Source organism: Cupressus sempervirens, chromosome 4, assembly GCF_028749045.1.
Source record: "Cupressus sempervirens isolate cs-2001-9-10 chromosome 4, ASM2874904v1, whole genome shotgun sequence".
Lineage (NCBI taxonomy): Eukaryota > Viridiplantae > Streptophyta > Pinopsida > Cupressales > Cupressaceae > Cupressus > Cupressus sempervirens.
This window is the reverse complement of record NC_143121.1, coordinates 535,906,376-535,923,408: the sequence shown is the minus strand read 5'-3', so window position 1 is coordinate 535,923,408 and position 17,033 is coordinate 535,906,376.

Here is a 17,033-nt window from a genome sequence, read left to right as displayed (position 1 = left end):
ATAGGTTAATGTATGACCCCTCTCGATGCATTCGAACCAACCAAATGCATTCCTAGGGGCCCTAGGGCCTCTAGGGACATATGTTGACATGAAATGCATTAAGAGGGGTCATAGGTTAACCTATGACCCTCTCGATGCATTTGAACCAACCAAATGCATTCCTAGCGGTCCTAGGGCCCCTAGGGACATATGTTTTCATGAAATACATTGATAGGGATCATAGGTTAATCTATGAGGCTTCCTGATATATTTGAACCAACCAAATGTGTCCCTAGGGCCCCTAGGGACATATCTTGTCATGAAATGTGTCAAGAGGGGTCATAGGTTAACCTATGACCCCTCTTAATGCATTTGAACCAACCAAATGTGTCCCTAGGGCCCCTAGGGACATATCTTATCATGAAATGCATTAAGAGGGGTCATAGGTTCTCAACAATGACCAAATCAGTCCCTAACGGTTCTAGGGCCCCTAGGGACATATGTTCTCATGAAATGCATCGAGAGGGGTCATAGGTTAACCTATGACCCCTTTTGACACATTTGAACCAACCAAATGTGTCCCTAGGGGTCGTAGGGCCCCTAAGGACATACGGTGTCATGGAATGCATCAAGAGGGGTCATAAATGTATGACCCCTCTTGATGCATTCCATGACACCGTATGTCCCTAGGGGCCCTAGGACCCCTAGGGACATCTATGACCCCTCTTGATGTATTCCATGACAATTTATGTCCCTTTGGACCCTAGGAACCCTAGGGACATCTATGACCCCTCTTGATGTATTCCATGACAATTTATGTCCCTTTGGACCCTAGGAACCCTAGGGACGCATTTGGTTGGTTCAAATGCATCAAAAGGGGTCATAGGTTAACCTAGGACCCCTCTCGACACACTTCATGACAACGTATGTCCCTAGGCACCCTAGGGCCCCTAGGGACCGATTTGGTTGGTTTCAATGCGTCAAAAGGGGTCATAGGTTTCAATGCATTCCATGACAACATATGTCCCTAGGGGCCTATGCATTTGGTTGGTTTGAATGCATCCCCTCTCAACACATTTGAATCAACCAAATGGATCATTGGTCATAATAATAATAATAACAATAATAACATATATTACATTATTATATTTAATAATAATAGTAAAAATATTAATAATATAATACGATAATCATATATATATATATAGGTTATAATAATAATAACATATATTACTATATTATATTTAATAATAATGTAATATATTAATCATATATAATAATCAAATTTGTTCACTTACCTCCAAAATTTGGGAATCAATTTCGAGTACCTGATCTCATATCGAGTATCTGATTGGATATCAAATACTTGATATGAAATCTAGTAGTTGATAATATTTGCATGATTTTCCCATCATATTTCCTATCACTATATGTGATATCCCCATCTTGACATATATAATCTAATAATAGATAAGTATAATATATATTAAAATGATTAATAATGTATATAAGTTAAGAATATATATATATATATATATATATATGTAGTAGATATTAAAATACTATATTAATTAATATATGCGATTAAATATAATATATGATTAAATATAACAAGGAACATGCTATATAATCATAATTAATATATAATATGATTATCTTATTAATAAAATTATCTTATTAATGAAAGGGAATGACTCTTGGAGATATGCATATAAATATAGGATACCAAACAATGAAAAGGGGAGCAAATAAGAATATATTACATAATGGATACAAATAAAAGACAAATAGGAGAATGTCTTCAAATGAGACATTACAAGTGGTATCAGAGCCATGATCTTGCTATCCTCTGGAATAAGGAAATATAAAAAGATTATTACAAAAATTGTTAGCTATTAGTAAATAAATCTGCCTGCAGTCTACATCAAGATAGAAACAAGAGCATCTACAGAAATTTGATCGTGATTAGAAATATCAACCAGCAACAATTTCTTAAATTGGAGGCTTTCTTGTAAGCAACGATAGGGTGCCATGAAGTTTGAAAGCATCAAACAAATACTACTACAGATACATCTCTGTTGTCCTTTAGCAATGAACATCTAAAGATTTTTTTAATAGCAAACATATATACAATATTTGAACAATGATAAAGTCTAATTTCAAATAAATGAAAGGCACATTTTTGGTGAAAGGGAGAGGTGAAACTTAAAACGAGTTCTGATCTTACATTATTTCGAAAAAAAAGTTTTGGGATGTTGAGGACTGGCTGTTGAGATTGGAACAGAAATAATAGCAACAAGTTAGGGAGCGCCAATCAATCTTAAGATGTAACACATCGTTGGAATGCTCTTTGAGGAAAAAGCATGCCATATTTTTTCCTCTTGATCTTCGAAAATGAGCTATAAAAGTGGTTATGTATGGTGTGATTGATTAAGGATGATATCATATACCCAGCTCAAGGAGAGTATGTCCTAAAGGGCTCTGAGTTCTTTGAAGGTTACTTACATCGTTATTAGCAAGGCTCCAATGCGAAGCTATTTAATCCCAAACATCTTTTGGAAGTACCCAATTCAAGTAGGTATCAAGATATAGTCTCTTCTACTAGTAGGTCACTGGTAGTTTACAAACAAAGATTAAACAATGTGGAAGCTATTAAGAGATTAGGGGTTGGACTACTGGACAAGGTTGCTATGCTCTTTCTTTATATATTCTGGGAAACTGATTTTATAACGAGGGTCAAATAGAAACGGAGATCAATTTCTGGCAGGTTTCAAGCAAAAAATTTAGAGGAAGACAATGGTACATCTGTGTCGCCATTTTTTATTTTGAGGAACTAAATGCAATGCAACAATAAAGCCAAAGCCAAAGCCAAATTTAGTGCAACAATTAATTCACGATGGAGTGAAAGAATATCAGTGCATTGAGAGTGAGTAAATTGTTGAAGAGTGTCTTTTAAAGCACGATCTGATATTTTTATTAGGGATCCGCAACGATAACGACACATGCCTATGCTATAAAATTAACCAATTTAAATTGAAAATTGGCGGGTTTTGGAAATTGGAGTTTTTGTCCATGAGTATTCGTAGACCTAGAGTCATTTCTATCAAGGCTGAGTTATAAGAAGATAGTAAGTAAGAGGGTCACGCTCAAAGGTAGGTTGGGGAGAAATTATCTAAAGAGACATACCAGTTTGCTAAGGGAGAGCTTAAAAGATAAGGTAGACATATGACAAAGATTTAGGCAGCACTTAGGGAAATGAATAATATGTTCAACAAGTATTACACAAAGCCAATGACATAGAAATATAAATATTGAAAGATAATGATTAGTAAGGAGAAGACATTAAACAAACATATAAGCATAAAAATTATATTAAAATCATAATATGATGGCCACATTATAAGTCTTAAGTAAAAAGTCATTGGATGCAGTAAAGACATGACGGTTCTTTGAAGAGTCATGCATATTATATATAAAGAGCATATTAAATGTTTGGATCACTCCATTGTTACTGGTTAAATTTGTGAGCCACTACCAATCAAAAAAGTATGGGATTTTAAAAAAGACAATAAGAGAACATAAATATGTAGTGACATGTGTCTAAGGAAGAACTCCTAATCTAGCTTGAGACTCAACATATCTCTCTATGTTTGGATTCATTTGTGACAAGCTATTATTTAGACTCAAGGTTCCAGGAGGATAAGTAATAAAACAACAAAGTCTACAATGACCTGCATAAATTTCAAGCACATTTCTCTAAATAAAGATAAGTTCTATTTCCTAAGTTATTTTATATTGAATATAAATATCTTTACTTAGTTAGATCTTAAGTCAGAGTTATTATTAAATTTTCAATCTTATTTAACAACATTATATAACCAAATCACTAATATAACTTTTGCAAATTGTGTTATTAAGCAGATCTTGGTTGGAAGGAGTCATCTTGCCATCAAAAATTGAAGGATGACAAGATCCAATCTTAAGGCAAGGAGGAAGAATAAAATATCGAGATAAAAAGGATATAAGTGGTGAATCAAATTACCTCCTAAGCAGACCACCTTGATGGATGTCAAAGGCTGCCATCAAGGCCAAGAGGGTCAAAGTTTCGCTCTTGGGCTTAGGTAGGATGTTTAAGAAGAATAAGATTACCTCCTAAATAGACCACCTTGATGGATGTCAAAGGCTGCCATCAAGGCGAAGAGGGCCAAAGTTTTTCTCTTGGGCTTAGGTAGGAAAAATAAGATTACCATCTAAGTAGAACACCTTGATGGATGTCAAAGGCTACCATCAAGGCCAGGAGGGCCAAAGTTTCGCTCCTGGGCTTAGATTGGTTAAGTTAATATTTGACATCATGTCAACTTAATTCAGTTAAGAATCTACTAAGTAGACCACCTTGATGGATGTCAAACACTGCCATCAAGGCCAAGAGGCCAAAGTTTTGCTCTTGGGCTTGGTAGGAAATTGGTTCGGAACTAATTTATCATGACTAGTCTTTTTTTTTTCTTTTTTCTTTTTTTTGAAGCTATTATATACATGTACAATGTTAATAACTATTTGTGTGTGTAGGATCCACAATCAAAAGGTGTACTGGGGAACTATATGTTATAAATCATTCCCTTTACTCTACTTCATTGTGAAAAATTATAAAGAATGTATGATATGTCTGCATCATGTATACTTCATGTTTTTACCTGTCTACACCGTGTTTGCTTCGTGTTTTCATTCATTAAGATGCATATTTCATAAAAAAAAATTAGGACTTTTGTATGCAAATATGTTTGTATCTATGAAGTCCAGTCGTGTATGAATAATTTTGCTTGAGGACAAGAAAATTCGAGAGGGGAGGACTGTGATATCCCCATCTTGACATATATAATCTAATAATAGATAAGTATAATATAAGTATTATACTTATATTAAAATGATTAATAATGTATATAAGTTAAGAATATATACATATTATTATATTATTAGATATTATCATATAACTATATGAGTATACTATATATATATATATATATATACTTTTATATATTAGATATTAAAATACTATATTAATTAATATATATGATTAAATATAACAAGGAATATGCTATATAATCATAATTAATATATAATATGATTATCTTATTAATAAAATTATCTTCTTAATGAAATTAATATTAATAAAAGGGCATGACTCTTGGAGATATGCATATAAATATAGGATACCAAATAATGAAAAAGGGAGTAGATAAGAATATATTACATAATGGATACAAATAAAAGACAAATGGGAGAATGTCCTCAAATGGGACATTACACTGTAGACCCAATAATCACACTTTTGCAGGCCATTTTCACGGAATTAGAGAAAATTGACTTTTTGGGACCCATACAATCAAAAAAAGTTTGATAATATATGATTAGGTGTCCGATATTATTTTTTGAATGGGGAGCAATAGTCGTCAAAAGGCTAAATGCAAAAGGAAGGTATCGAATGAAGACATTGCAACATATAGGGAAAGGGACAAGCTAAACATTGAAGGAAGAGACAAGGTATGTTAAATGTGAGTCAAGTTGAAAGTATAGAGTTAGATAATAAATATGTGCATTAAGGGAATGAAAATGTACCAATTGATAATGATAATGTCGGGATTGAAAATTTAGAGAATGAAATGCTACCAGGTCATAATGTAAATTGCATGATTGACCATGTTGAAAATGACAATGCACAAGAACCTTACATATCTCCTAATTATAATCGACATGAAGGTTCTAGAACACCAAAATGAATAATTGAAATTGATGAAACAATTATTACCAATTTGGAAGGGAAAGATTCAGAAAGAACCATTCGGTTATGGGCTTCAAGACTATATAAGATATTTTTTGATAATAAGACAGTGGTGGAGCAATGTCAACTTTTTATGCACTTATTAAAGATGCAAAAGATGAGACCTATGCTTTCCAAATTGAAGATTCATGTCAATAAAAAATTGGAAAGAAATGCCATTATTGTGAAGAATCTTTCCAGTGCTCTCAATAGCATTGGAAAAAATAACAGGGAGAAGGATAAGAGAGCTACTCAAAGGGTTATTACAACCTCTTTGGTAAGTCATCATTTGAGGAAGGGTAGATATATGAGACAAACTTGTATTGAATTGAACCTAAATCATGCTACTTAGAGAAGAGCACTTAGTCGATGAGAGAGAATTGATGATCCTCTTCAAAATGAAACATGGCTTTCGGTGGGAGACTTCCACATTTTGATAAGAAGTTATCTGATGATGTGAAGCAAGAAATTACACTATTTTGACACTCTAGCTCAAGAGTATCACCCAATGCTAAAGACGTGTTAAAGTTGAGAATTGACATTAGAGACCGCATGCCACATCCTAAACATTATTTAGAGGTAAGTCAAACTATGTTGTTCAAACAATTTAGAGAGAGTCATCCAAGTTTACATATATCACAAAGGTCTTTTGAGTCTTTGAAGCCATTTTATTCAAAATACATGTTGTTGCAAATATCATGTTGATTTTTCTATGCACCATGAACTATTACATTCCATTCGTTCTACTTTGCATAGTAAAGAAATGTTGGAGAATTGTGGTGCTAGTGGTCTTCCAAAATCATCAAGAGACTTTCTAGATCAATTTTTATGCCATAGAGTTGATGGTTGTTTCTTTTATAGAAATACTTGCTTCAATGAGAAGTGTTCAAAATGTGGTAGCTTATCCAAGTTTGACACATGTTTCCATGAGGAGGTGCGAAAAAGATCTTGGGAAGACATTAGTAAAAAAAATGGTATATGAAATGGTGAAATACACATTGAAGAGTGGGGGTGAGGGCTCTAGATGTGAATTGGTTGCAAAAGAAATCAGTATGGCTTGTTTTATTTTAAATTTCAAAACAAATATTTTCTACAAGTATGCAAGACATAGTCATAGGTCTCAATGGTTGGATAAAAAATTTAGAATATGTAAGGAGACTTTTCTCATTGGCACTATTATATCAGTTATTGACTTTGCTGAGAACTACACATTGCAACCTCAAAATGAGACACAATCTCAATATTACAACTCCATTCAGATTGCTATTTTTGTCCACATAACATATAGACATGCCTTGATAGTGCAGAAGATAATCGAAAGAATATTACAGAGTATCATTTTTATATGAGTGATGATAGATCTCACTCTCATGAGTTTGTGCAACATTGTTTGGAGAAATATTTTGATTTCTTATAGGAGCATGCAATTGCTATGGATAGACATATCATTTGGTCAAATAATTGTACAAGTCAATTCAAGAATGCTCGCATGTTTTATTGGTTGTGTAAAATGTACATAGAGAGGGGGGTGCCTCATATTTGGAGTTTTTTTGAGTCTAGCCATGGGAAATGGAAACATTATGGAGTAGGGGCATGTGTGAAGAGATCTCTAGTTAAGGAGAAATTGAAGATTTTAGTAGTAGAGCTTCTTGATGCTCGTAGCATTGTTGATTGGTGTAGTTTAATATTATCACAGGGGGGACTCTTGATTCAGTAGTACATAGGTTCTTTTAGTTGGTTGAGGAAGGGTCCATAGGTGATACATTAGATTGTGCTATAGTGAAAAACTCATAAAAAATGCATTCATTCCAGAGCTCTAATTCTAGTACATGAACCATTTGGACATGGAAGCTAGCTTTCTTTTGTCCTAGTTATTTTTAGTGTAATTGGGATCACTATGAGTCAAGTGAGTAGATGGACACATGGGCTCCACATTATCTTACTCCATTGTCTATCATATCCTCTATCAAAAATGATGACATGAAAAGTTCACTTGAGCATAACCATCTATCAGATCTTCTTCAGCTAGGACATGTCTTTGCATTGGTTGCACCATAGGCGAATGATGAGGAATTGGTTAGCATGTTGTGCAAGAGGTAAAAAAAAGCTTGCACAACCGATCACAGATGATGATGGATTCATATATCCTATTGGTTCAGTGGTTGTCGCTAGAACATGGCTACGGACATACATACTTAGAAGGAATGGAATTCCTGCATTTGAAGACTATTAGAAGCACAAAATAATTCTCATATATTTGCATCTTATTATAGCAACAAATGTAAAGTTGTTGAAGCACCAAGGAAGACCAAAAGTAAAAGAACTTTTTACTATTACTAATGCTGATTATGAAGCCCTATTGGAGACCCTAAAACAGAAAGAGGACCCTACTGGAACACTCGACTAGGTATATTTACTTCTTATGTTATTTTATTCATAATGATTCAGTGAATCTATGATTATCTTTTTTTATACAATAAGTTACTAATATTTTTTATGATATTGGAATGTAGGTACATCATGAAGAGTAGCCATGCATGAAGATTAAAAACTAAGGAGTAGAATGAAGAAAAATCTATTATTTTTTGGACACTACAATTTTTGACAAAACTTTTATTAACACTATATTTTTGACACTACGATTTTTGATAGTTGTGTGTTGATATAATAATGATGAAACACTTGAGATATTGTAAATGTAAACTTTTTTATTTAATGTAAGAAACAAAGATGATTTTACTTAAGGCAATTTATGTGGAGGGAACTAAAAAATGATGATTTAAATACATACTAACACCAAACTTGCACTATGCCCAATGCCAAAAGCTTGAGAGAGGTAAAAAATAATTTTTTTTTCTTAATACTAACCCTAGTGACACCATTGTTTTGGCTGCAAAGAGCCTCCATCATCCTCAACCACCCCGTACTGAGGAGTCTCCAAGGTGCTCTAAGTGCATGTAGAGGTCGATCTTTCGAGGGTCTTAACTTGGAGCTCGTGGAGGATATCAATGAAACATAAAATTCTACAAGATGATCATGGCAAGGCCTAAAATAAACTATCTCATTTTTTAGAGATCAATTCCGTTTGGATTCGAAACAACGATCTCACTCAATGCCAAAACTTCAGTGTGCCTCAGTTCATAGGTGCATCACAGTGTAACTTTCAAACCACTGATCTTGGCATTAAATATTCAGTGCCATTAGCTCCAGATGGATGGGTGAACCCTAGTGACACCCTTGTTCTGGCTGCGGAGAGCCTCCATTGTTTACGGCCACCCCATATCAAAGAGTCTCTAAGGTGCTCTAAGTGTGTATCGAGGTCGATCTTCTGAGGGTCATAACTCGAAGCTCATGAGGGCTATTGATGAAATTTCAAATGCTACATGACGGTCATGTCGAGGCCTAAAATAACCTATCTCATTTTTTAGAGATCACATTCTATTTGGATTTGGCACAACAATCTCGCTCGATGTCAAAACTTGCAGTGTGCCTCATTTTATAGGTGCATCACAACGTAACTTTGAAACCGCTGATCTTGGCATTGAATTATTAGCACCATTAGCTCCAAATGGGCCTATGAATTTTAGTGACACCCTTGTTCTAGCTATAGAGAGCTTCCATCATCTGTGGCTAGCCCGTACTAAAGAGTCTCCAAGGTGCTTTAAGTGTGTATTGAGGTCAATCTTCTGAGGGTCATCACTTAGAGCTCGTGAGGGCTATCGATGAAAAATCAAATGCTACATAATGGTCATGTTGAGGCCTAAAATAACCTATCTCATTTTTGAGAGATCACATTCCATTTGGCTTCGGCACAATGATCTCACTCGATGCCAAAACTCATAATGTGCCTCAGTTCATAGGTGCATCAGAGTGTAACTTTGAAACCGCTGATCTTGGCATCGAATCGTCAGTGGGATTAGTTTTGGATGAGTGGGTGAACCCTAGTGACACCCTTTTTTTGGTTACAGAGAGCCTCCATCATCTGCAGCCACCCCATATTGAAGAGTCTCCAAGGTGCTCTAAATGCATATCGAGGTCAATCTTTCGAGGGTCAGAACTCAGAGCTCATAAGGGCTATTGATGAAACCTTGAATTCCACATGATGGTCATGCCGAGGACTATAATAATCTATCTCATTTTTGAGAGATCACATTCTGTTTGGATTCGAAACAGTGATCTCTCTTGATGCCAAAAGTCACAGTGTGCCTCAGTTCATAGGTGCATCACACCGTAACTTTGAAACCATTGATCTTGGCATCGAATAGTCAGTACCATTAGATCGATATGAGCGGTTGAGCCCTAGTGACACCCTTGTTCGGGCTGCAGAGAGCCTCCATCATCTGTGGCCACCCTGTACTGAAGAGTCTCCAAGGGCTCGAAGTGTGTATCAAGGTTGATTTTCTAAGGGTCATAAATCAGAGCTCGTGAGGGCTATCAATAAAATGTCAAATGCTACAGGATGGTCATGTCAAGGCATAAAATAACTGATCTCATTTTTGAGAGATCACATTCCATTTGGATTTGGCACAATGATCTCACTCGATGCCAAAACTCACAGTGTGTCTCAGTTCATAGGTGCATATCAACGTAACTTTAAAACCATTGATCTTGGCATCAAATTATCAACACCATTAGCTTCAGATAGGTAGGTGAACCCTAGTGATACCATTTTTTTGGCCACGGAAAGCCTCCATCATTTGTGGCCACCCTATACCAAAGAGTCCCCAAGGTGCTCTAAGTGTGTATCAAGGTCAATCTTCTGAGGGTCATAACTTGGAGTTCGTGAGGGCTATTAATGAAATTTCAAATACTAAAAGATGGTCATGTTGAGGCCTAAAATAACCTATCTCATTTTTGAGAGATCACATTCCATTTGGATTCGACACAGCGATCTCGCTTGATGCCAAAACTCACAGTGTGCCTTAGTTCATAGGTGTATCACAGCATAACTTTGAGACCGCTGATCTTGGCATCAAATCATCAATGCCATCAGCTCCAAAAGGGTAGGTGAACCCTAGTGACATCCTTGTTTTGGCCGTGGAGAGCATCCATCATCCACGGCCACCCCATACTGAAGAGTCTCCAAGGTGCTATAAGTGTCTATCGAGGTCAATCTTCCAAAGGTCATAACTTAGAGCTCATGAGGGCTATTAATGAAACATCAAATGGTAGATTACGATCATGTTGTGGCCTAAAATAACCTATCTCATTTTTGAGAGATCACATTCTAGTTGGATTTGGCATAGCAATCTCACTCGATGCCAAAACTCGTAGTGTGCCTTAGTTCATAGGTGCATCACAACGTAACTTTGAAATCGTTTATCTTGGCATTGAATTATCAGTGCCATTAGCTCCAAATGGGTAAGTGAACCCTAGTGACATTCTTTTTATGGGTAAGTGAACCCTAGTCATAGAGAGCATCCATTGTCTGCGGCCACCCTGTATCGAAGAGTCTCCAAGGTGCTCTAAGTGTGTATTGAGGTCAATCTTCTGAGGGTCGTAACTTGGAGCTCGTGAGAGCTATTGATGAAACATGGAATGCTACATGACGATCATGATGAGGCCTAAAATAAACTATCTCATTTTTGAGAGATCACGTTTCGTTTGGATTTGGCACAACGATCTTGCTAGTTCATAGGTGCATCACAGCGTAACTTTGAAACCATTGATCTTGGCATCAAATTGTTAGCACCATTAGCTTTGAATGGGTAGGTGAACCCTAGTAGCACCTTTTTTTTGGCCGTGAAGAGCTTCCATCGTTTGTGGCCACCCCATACCGAAGAGTCTCCAAGGTGCTCTAAGTGTGTATTGAAGTTGATCTTTAGAGGGTCATAACACAGAGCTTGTGAGGGCTATCGATGAAATGTCAAATGTTACATGATAGTCATGTCAAGGCCTAAGATAACCTATCTCATTTTTGAGAGATCACATTTCATTTGGATTCGGCATAGCAATCTCACTCGATGCCAAAACTCATAGTACGCCTCAGTTCATAGATGCATCACTACATAACTTTGAAAATGTTGATCTTGACATCGAATCATTAATGCCATTAGCTTTGGATGGGTAGGTGAACACTACTAAAACCCTTGTTCTGGTAGCATAGAGCTTCCATCGTCCATGACCACCCTAGTGCAGGAGCACTTAGGTAGTCTAGTTTGTACCTAGTGCTTCTTTCTTGTCATTTTGGATTGTAGTTATGCTAGCCACATCACTAGTGGTTTAATAAGACCAATTAGGTCCTTAAGTAAGGTTACCTTAGTTGCTAAGTGGGTTTTTGCTCCTAGGTTGTTGTTATGCCTATAAGTTGCTCAATAGGGGTTAGGTTGACCAAAGTGGTAGAAAAGTTGACCAAGGTTCAAAAACCATCTTGAAATTTCTAAATCAACCTAATAAGACCCCTTACCAAGTTTGGTGAACTCATCTAGTTAAGAATTTTAAGTTATAGAAAAAATTGCTCAAAATTGCAAGTTTGGTGAACTCATCTAGTTAAGAATTTTAAGTTATAGAAAAAATTGCTCAAATTTGCAAAAGTTGCAAAATTGCAATTTTGCAACTTTTGTAATTTTTTCTTGGAAAGTGAAAATGAGTGCAAAGAGTTAGTTGGGGGTTTGAGCACAACCATACAAGGTTGGAAACACCTATATAAGGTGTGAAATGACCTTGCTATGATTGTGATTTTAATGTGCTAACAACAACATCTAGTTGAAATTTGTTTGAGATGTTGATTTTTAGTTATTTTAGAGCTGTTGGTTGATCCAAACTCATACATATCAATGTCATGATGTTGATGGAAGCCTTGAATCTTTCTTACATTGCCAAAATGTCATGTGGGCTTGGTAGGCTGAATGTGTAGTAAAGTCTCATAATAGCACTTGTTCTCATTTTTCTTTGTAAAGTTGATGTACTAGGGTGAAGGAGGTGGATTGTAGAGATTATTTCAAATTAAACATATATGATAGCATTTCAAATTAAACATTGCATCAAAATTTGATAATAAAGGTTGTTAAAATGTTATTCACAAATTATTGCATTTGAATTGAATATAATAAACATGATCAAAATGAATGATATTCCATAAACATGAACAATACACATGATCCATGATAAATTGAACAATACTATACTAAATTAATATGTATATCATTGTGCACATAAATTACAAAAATATATATCAAAATACATGTATCCATAGACAAATTACACAAATATATATCAAAGTTCATGTATCCATAGACAAATTACACAAATATATATCAAAATACATAGAACCATATACAAAATGTGGTTGATCATGCCATCGGAATGTGTATAATATCAATATTCTTGTAAACAATATGGCATATGCCATCTCAAAATGTCTCATGAAGCATCCTATGACAACTATACTATCCTAGGCTACTGGTGGATGATCAAAATGTAGCCTCTTTGCTGCACTAGGTGGATCGGATGCCTCCTACATAAACAAAAAAGGAAAACCCAAAGTTAGACTACTAAATGTATATGATTCTTCGTATCTAAAATTGAATTACTCAAATGTGTAATGATCTTTTTTTAATGAAGATTTATAGTATTAAACTTTCACCATAAATACCTCTCTTGTTGACCTCTTGCGCCGATCAAGAGTCCTCTCAAATGTCCTCGACAATGCTTGTACCTCATTGATTGTGACCTGTGTATGTTCAAATATGTTTGTCATATAAATCTACAACTTAAACTATAACATTATAATTCATAGCATGCTAAATTTATAACATATAATCAAGAATTCAAACTACAACTTACCTGTGTCAACTCCTCCTTGAGATATAATGGTTGTGTCAACAAAGATACCAAACTCTATTGTCCAACCTCCTATGCACTAGGTGTTTCCTATGAGATACAAAATACTAGTTGTTAATATCATGGAAATTAGTTTTGAATTTATTTATGAAAATAAAGAAAATAAAAAATAAATGACACTTATATATACAATGGGGCTCTTAGTGCGAATGGAAATGCCAGAGCGTCTACGATGTGAAATTTGCATGGGCCCATCACCAATAGCCATGCCCTATACAATAAAGAATGTAATTAAATTTCATTACCACAAACATTTTACAAGAATCATTGATATTTAATCAAATAGAAAACACCTAATTAACTTTCTCTTGTCAATAGGTCTTGAATCATCCCTCACACTCTATCCCCCACTAATAGGTGATACTTGCAAGAAAAAAAAAGATTAGAAACCATATATGCTACAATATCAAATAGAAAAAATAATGACAACACAACATAATGTATCGTAGATGTCTCGAGGCCAAATGTAGTAACCGAGAGCATGACATCATCAACTTGTCTGAGCTCTTCCTCAGTCATCAACTAAACATGAATGAAGATCACATACATGTATAAGCCAGTATGGGTTAAAAATTAAAATTACTCTATTATAAAGATTAACTTTAAATCGCATATGTTGTAACAAAAAAATGTATACACATATCGACACAAAAGGATTCCATGGCTCTGCATGCCCCTCCTCTTTCACATCAAGGTGTGTAGCCTCTATACACACGTCTAGTGTATCCTTGTCAAATGCAAACTAATACTCAAAAAGATCACCTATGGGACCCAGACAAATATTCTTGCAAGTTATGCAAGTATGGGCCACACAAACGTGTGGATGAGCTTGTCGATGATGAACTCGTGCTAGCATCATCAACACAGGGAGGCAACACTAACCTAGCCTAGGATATCAATAGGCTACTCAATCTATGGATGGCTCTAAGTTCACCTTGAGGCCCAACACAAATTTTGCATTCAATTTTTTAAGGAAATAAAATGGCACCTCTAAATTGTTGTATGGAGGGATGTCAAAAACCATCCACCAACAATCTCAAAAGTTCTCACGTGTAGTGTCATTTGTGCACCATTTAATTGATAGTTTGGGCTTTTTGTGGTCGACTTGTATACCAATTTTTGGGTTCACAAATAGGGCAACCAAATCATCTTTACTTATATTGAGGGTTGCAACCTCATCATAGTCCGATCCATCATCAAACGTGGCATGCATTTCATCATGCCAATGAAGAGTGGCATTTTGTTCATTGGTAAGTGTTTCAATATTATCCACTATGGTGTTTAACATGGATAACATAGGAGCTAATACAGGTACAGTATTGTCTGTGGTTCACAAAGCCCTCAATTTGGTGAGATTTTCAAATATCAAATCTTAGATTCGAGTAGGGTTTTGAGGGTGTAGCGGATCATTTGGTGGATGATTTTGAGGGGGCACTAGATCATTTAGTGGGGGGTTACAAAGAACATTATTTCTTGCCTTAGTAACATCATTTCGGTCAGCCATACCTATTAATTCATAAAACATAATTTATATTAAAAAAACCTAATTTTTAACAAATTCAATTAAAAATAACTAATTTATAATAAAATTCATTTAAAACATTAAAAAACATACTCACTAATATCGTATACTCGTTTTGAGATCGAATATCGGAAACAAGTGCTTCAAACAACAAAAAAATGCAACATAAAATAGCGCTCAGGTTTTCTTTTTTAAACAAAGTCGTAGGTATCAGGTATCCGATATGAAATCAAATATTTGATAAGGCTTGGTCCTAAATTTTTAGCTTTGATATCAGGATGGGTGGAAAAAAGTCATAGCGGATTTTGAAACGCTTTTATACATTTTCAAATTCTATTTTTTTCACATTACCACTTTTTGGCACACCATGATCCTGCACATACCCATTTGCAGAACTCAAGTTAGATTTCTCCATTGTTGACCAATTCTCTGATGAAGTGGTACCTTGTATCAATATGTTTGCTCCTCTTATTAAAAATATATGATTCTTAGATAATGTTATTGCTGATTTGTAATCACAAAGGATTGGTGTTGGTTCCTCCTAATGATAGTGGAGATCAAGAAAAATTTGACATGTCCATACTGCTTGACATGTTGTGGAAGTGGCAGCAACATATTTTTCTTTAGTTGATGAGATCGTCACTATAGGCTGCTTCTTTGATGACCATGACACAACTTCTAATCCAAGGTGAGAGATATATCTGGAAGTGCTCTTCCTGTCATCAATGCTACCTAAAAAGTCACTGTCAGTATAACCAATCAAACCAAAATTGTTAGCTTTGGAATATAATATTCCATATCTTGTTGTTCTTGCAATATATCTCAATATCCTTTTTCCAACTTGCTAGTGAGAATTTTGTGATGGTTCCATGAACCTTGAGATCAAACTGACACCATATATGATGTTGGGCCTTGTAGCTGTCATATACATTAAACTTGTAACAAGTCTTTTATACATAGTTGGATCAAAATTTGAGCCCTTCTCTTCCTTGCTAAGTTTTGTTCTTGTTGCAATTGGAGTTGATGTTGGATTACAATTCATCATTTTAAATCTCTTCAAAACATCCTTTATATACTTGGATTGACAAATGAAGATACCTTTGTCACATTGAATAACTTCAATACCTAAGAAATATCTCATCAACCCCAAATATGTTATTTCAAATTCTTTCATCATTTCTGACTTGAACATGTCTATTGATAGATTTCCAGTGGATATCAAGTCATCAACATACAAACATACAATCAAAATCTGACCTTCCTTATTAGTCTTGACATACAATGTGGGCTTACTCTTACTTCTATTGAATTGATTACTTATCATGTACGAATCAATCCTCTTATACCAAGCCCGAGGAACTTGTTTCAAACCATAAAGTGCCTTTTTTAGTTTATATACCTTGTTTTCGTGCCCACAAACCTCATAACCAGGTGGTTGTTTAACATATACCTCTTCATCAAGAAAACCATTCAAAAATTTGATTTTACATCCATTTGATATACTTTCCAATCATTTTGTGAAGTTATTGCTAAAATAGTTTGAACCATGCCACGTATAGCAACTGGAGCAAATGTTTCATTATAATCAACTCCATATTGTTGTGAAAAACCTTTAGCATCTAGTCTTTCCTTATGCTTAACAATTTCATCTTTTGCATCAAATTTAGTTTTGTAGACCTATTTGACTCCTATACATTCTTTTCCTTTAGGTAAATCTATTAATTCCCATGTTTTATTTCTTTCAATGGAGTCAATTTATTTATTCATTGCCTCAATCCATTTATCTTCTTTAATTGCTTCATCAAAATACAATGGATCACAAGAAAATAAAGAAAAATTTGAGTATGTGTTTGCATTCTCTTCTTCTTGATCATA